Here is a 6,000-nt window from a genome sequence, read left to right as displayed (position 1 = left end):
TTAAATTCATGAAAAAATTTTGATTCGGATCTTATCAGTAACAAGTGTTTCATTTAGTTTGTCGTTTTATGTTATAATACTGCTGTAATACAGTGTAAAATGCCTACTTTAGACATATCAAAATACTGTGAAATTCAATATGAATTAGACTGTATTATATCCATATGTGATACATCTAGTGGGAGATTGACTATGTGCAATGGCTTGTGATGGGCTGATGTAGGACTTGGGCTGTTTTTCACTCCCTTTCCATCTCTGTCCACAGAGCTGAGCTGAGGCTTAGCGTTATGCGTGATTAATCTTTATTATGGATGTGTAATCTTTCCGACACTCTTCTTAAAATCTGCCTGGATCTTGATTTACAGTTATTTAATTAGAGCCCAAACTCTGTGATGAGAACGTAGCATCTTGAAGCACGTCTCTGAGACAGCGACCAAAGGAATCCAGCACGTACACCTTTCAAACAGAAAACTAATGGACGATAACTGTCAGAAACAAAAAACTAACTGTAGGTGAATGAGGCAGAGCGTCAGATTTACTGCTGCGGGCGACTTTCTCATCTCCACTTCAGAACAACCAGTTCTTTAATAGAACTTGGCTTAAGGATGACTTTCCTTTAAGGGTTTCTATTCTGGAGTACATGAGGGTATCATAGAGAGACAGAGGAGATATAAAAAGAGCTCTCTGTTTACACAATAGGCGTACTCGATTTGATTCAGCGGTCCCTCTGTAGGCATAATGAGCGTAATACAGTACCTCGTGTTATGTGAGGAGATCAGGCACACTCCGTTACAGACCACAATCACTTTTGTGCCCACTTACACATCTCATCTCTTGTCTCTTCCCCTCCAGCACAAGACTAACTTTTAAACTACTTTGAACAGAATTATCAGAGTGGCTTGATCAAGCTGATCATGGACGATCAGGTAAAAGATATTTTGTAAGCTTCTTCTCTGACAAGAAGTAATAAAAAAAAAAAGGAAGAAAAGAGCATGGACTTTATAAGCCATCCGCTTTGTGTAGGGGGAACAAGCAGAACCGTTTGCTCTGATCGAGGTGGAATGAGTGCAATGTGCGGGTTACTTTTCTGGAAGGGAATTTCAGCTGTGCATAAGTTTTCTTGCCTTGAGTTTTGATGATAATAATCACGTTGGCTGCTCCCGACCTGTAATTTCTCAGATTTGAGATGCTGGCGAGTAATTAACAACCTGCTCTGTGCTGTCTTTACTCAGTTCTTTGCCCTGCATGTCTCTCTGATACCACCACTGTTGTGTTTTAATAATATCTATGGGCATTGTGGACTTTATATTCTATAACGTCTCTTAAAACACTCTTTTCACACTCTCGCCAGTTTATGTAATCTCTCTCTCTGTCTCTCTCAGTGTCCATCCGTGTCTAATGCATATATCAGAACAGAATTCTTCCTTTTTTGTTGTTTGGTTTTTTGAGAAGTTTGGAACATTTCCAGTACAGTGTCATTTCCACCATTTAATGCATTTAATAGCATTTTGTGGTGGAAATGATGTGATGGAAATTGCATTTAAATGTTTTTCTTGTAAAGGCTAATTTCACAGCTAACACGTATCCTAAATACAATAATATAATGAAGTAATATAATATATACAAATGATATTTATGCTCTTTTTTGCATAATTTGACAATTATAAAAATAGATTTATTTATATTAAAATGTATGTTAGGCAAAATCTTCAGTGTGGTGGAAATGAAACCACATTTTGAGAGAACCATTTAAACAAAATCACACTATAAATATTAAATGCTTTATACACTCTAAAAAATGCTGGATTTTTTTCAACCCAAATTTGGTTCAAATGTGGACAGACCTAACTGTTGGGTTAAAAATTTAATTTAAAGGCCAGGACACACCAACCGGCAACGAAAGTCGATGGTGCGTCGGGGAAAAAATATGTGCTTGAACACACCGAAAGAAACAACACATTTTTTAGAGTGTATGGTTATTACACTAATTGTTTGTAATAATACATAATTTATTATGGATTTTCATTACCCAAAGTTGAAAAAACACCTATTGTTGTATTGTTTATGACTATTAGACTAATTGTTTCATTTCTTAATTTGGACTTAATACAAACAAATGGCCTTATTATCATTACATTTTTGATCTGCTGCCTATTCGAAAACAGCTCTGATAGGGTGACTGAGATCTGATTGATGTTTTTATGAATGCCACCTCAGTTATAAATAATGCTAGGTAGCTGGATTTTTTTTCCTTTTCCCCCTGTAAACCAAGTTTGATGCCAGAAGTTAGGGGCATCATAGGAGGCATTTCCTGCTAGGAACACAGAGACTCCATCACAATGTGAGCACTTTTCTTTGTGTGCCTGGAGGCTGCCTGTGGAGACTCTGGATCTCCGTGTTCTGCTGTAGTTCACACTGGGTGATTACATTTCAAATTTGGAATCAGATCTCGTCTCTGAAGTTTTATGGACCTTTTACACAAGATTTAGTGTGTCTTACTTGGCTCTGGAAATGGCACGGAGAGACTGCGGCAACTCTTTGCTCACATGTTAAACAGTTTTGGAGCATAACAAATGTATTCTCATTAAAGCATTTAAAAAAAAAATCATCAAATTTATTACATTATATGCCAATACATTTTTTGAATTGATCACAATTAATTGCATCAATATTTACTGAAAAGGTGTGTTAAAATGACATTTTTATATATTCAGGGTTTGTTTTAATTTTAGTTTGTTTTAGTCATTTTATGTGCTTTTTATTAGATTTCTATTTAGCTTTAATTCATTTTTTTATTTATTTTAGTTTTAGTAATTTTAGTACTCCAACTTAAACATATGTTATTTCAATTAGTTGCCAAGGCAACATTTTTTAATTTTCAATTAACCTTTGTCTTTATTATATTTCAGCCTAATTTTAATTGAAAAAATAAATATTTCAAAAGTTTTCATTTGAGTTTTTTTCCCCAAACAGTATTTTAGTGACATTCCACACAGTAAAATCACACATTCTGAAGACAAAGAAATTGAATATATAGAATATAAGAATATATACAATCTTGATATGTACTATTGATATGGATATTTGTTTTAAAAGGTTGTAAAAATTTAAGGTTGTCCAAAAATATTTAGGGAAATTTAATCATGTAAACAATCATGTAAAAATGAATTTAAAACAATATTAATTTCAATTGACTGTAGATATTTGTTCAACTCAAAGTAAATCGATTAGCTGTAACAAGTTGAAGTTTTTTTTTTTTTTTACTTTGATCCAATGACTTTTTTTCAGTCTACTATGAAAGTATACTTAACCCAGATTTTTCACATCAACCTTAACTCGCAATACATTTTGATGTGAAGAGTTTTGACAAAAGTGTCGATCCCAACTCTAGGAGTTGCATTCTGGCCACGAGGTTGAAACAATTCCCACCCAATCATACAAACAACACAATGGAATAGCTGTCAAACGGGAAGACAACAGAGGTGATGGGAGTGGACAGGGCTGTGGTTTGCGTTCAGGTGGAGTGTTCCCTCTAATCCGATTTGATGTTCACATTTGCCGCTTGAGAGGAGCAGCTAGCCAGGCTTTGAAAAGAGCGACAGACCTCCTTCAACAGGTTTCAGAAGGTGTAGGGTTATGGAAGATTGGCCACAGTAGATGGGGGTGGTTGACCCAGCCATATTTCACTATTAGACTGTGACTGGAGTCACGGTTTGACCGCTTGCCCCCCCTCCACCTCATTCCCACTCGCTGCCGCTACACTGTGTTATTTCCATATTGCCTCTGCTAAAAGCTATTTTGTCAACATTAGTCATTGTCAAAGCGTATTTCTCCTGTGCCGCAAGAGCGATTCTCCCGTTTTGATCATCAGATGTTTATTTGTTGTTTGTTTGCACCTGGGGGAATCGTACATTTCAGATTGAGCACAAGCTAAAATTGTGTTGTAAAGCTACGTTTCACAGGGCGCACTTAGCTAAAAGAAACTATTTGCATATGGTTTCTTCCAGTCAGTGGCCCTGTCACTATGCGAGGATCTCATTATAGTTGTGCCCCCTCCAGTGGCTCACAACCCCTCATGATCTCTAAATTTCTCTCTGTCAATCTGTTTTTTTCTTCTCCATATACTGTTTGTTGCACAGGGACTAATTAGCAGAGATACAGACCTCTGTGATCTTTCCCCCGCAGTATGGGGTGTCGCCAACTGTGAAATAAAAAATTGCTGCATAAAAATTACACAGATTTTTTCCAATTTCCAGATAACAATAATTCAAAAGATTTATATTATACTAATTATATATAATATAATTATATAATTATATGTTACTAATATATATATATTAGGGATGCACCGATACCATTTTTTAAGGACGAGTACGAGTACCGATACTTTTTTTCTAGTACTCGCCGATACCTATACATTTATACATTTTTCTCTCTCTCTTTTTTTTTTTTTTTTTTTTTTTTTTTGGTGATGTTGCAGTTTTCCAAGCACAACACCATGAGACTAATGAATGTAGGACAGCTTCTTTATTATTACTCTAATGAAAAAAGTAATAATTTTTATGTGCTTGTCACAAACTTAAAGAACAAAAATTTCACAGTGTCCAATAACCTTCAAAGGGCATAATTACCAATATATATATATAATTGTTGTTATATAAAAAGAAATTTACAAACAAATTTACAAACAATACAGCAAATACTAAAGAGATACAAATGAAATAAATTTGTTTTTCAGATACAGTAGGTTTATTTACCATGTATACATTTATTTAACATATTTTGTTGTTTTATTAACATTAATGACAAATATAGGTTACGGTCCCTTTAAGACCGAATCCATGGATACTGACACACATATCCATACCCGGTGTCTCTGTGCATGGACAATTCTGTCAGTTACATCACGTGAGGTATCGGTCTTTGGTATCGGGGGTACAAGTACATGAGCTTGGTATCGGGCCCGATACCAATACTAGTATTTTAGGGAATATATATATATATATATATATATATATATATATATATATATATATATATATATAAATCTTTTTTTTCTTCTCCATATACTGTTTGTTGCACAGGGACTAATTAGCAGAGATACAGACCTCTGTGATCTTTCCCCGCAATACGGGGTGTCGCCAACTGTGAAATAAAAAATTGCTGCATAAAAATTACACAATTATATATATATATATCGTTGCATCCCTAATATATATATGTATGTATGTATGTGCTGTCACTTTAAGACCTGATGCACAGATCCATTATTAACCGTTACACATGCATTTTCTTTCTCAATAGTGTACTTGTTTACATTCACTTAAAACATAACAGACTGTATTTACATGAATTCTCACCAAGACCGGCACTTTGACTTTATTTTGTGTGTATTTGAATTTTTAAGTGCATAAAGCAGTGAAAAAGAACTAAATTTACTACAGAGAAACTGATTTATATGTGCACACTTTGGGTGCAGGAATGAGTAAAATTATGCGCAATACGCGCAGTCCCACAACGAAATTCAAGCCCCATAACACCAACAATATTCATCCGGAGCAAATGAAATGAGTGAGTGAGGAGAGGAGGGGTTTGTGCGTCAACTCGCTGTCAGAGAAATGAGAGAGTGAGAAAGAAAAAAAATCTTTTCTGCAGAAAATAAGTAATAGAAGTGTTTCAGATATTGCAGTATTGATATGCATAAAAAAATCAATAATTTTGACAACACTACATTGCAGTTAGTTAATTATTTCAGATGACTACAGTTGAAAAATGTGTATATCATACATACAATTCAACCCGCCAATTTCTTTTTTTTTTTTCTTTTACACTGAATTCATACAGTTTTGAGCTCCATTCAAACTTTTAAGGGCATATTTGTGCTTAATTTGTGCAATTTTACATTAGCAGCCAACATATTGGTGCTAATGGGAGTGACTTTTCCTTCTGTAGGTTATGTTTTACCCAAAAGGCCTTGATCTTGCCATCTAGATTCATCAT

The sequence above is a fragment of the Chanodichthys erythropterus genome, chromosome 19, assembly GCF_024489055.1.
Source record: "Chanodichthys erythropterus isolate Z2021 chromosome 19, ASM2448905v1, whole genome shotgun sequence".
Lineage (NCBI taxonomy): Eukaryota > Metazoa > Chordata > Actinopteri > Cypriniformes > Xenocyprididae > Chanodichthys > Chanodichthys erythropterus.
This window is presented reverse-complemented; position numbering follows the sequence as displayed.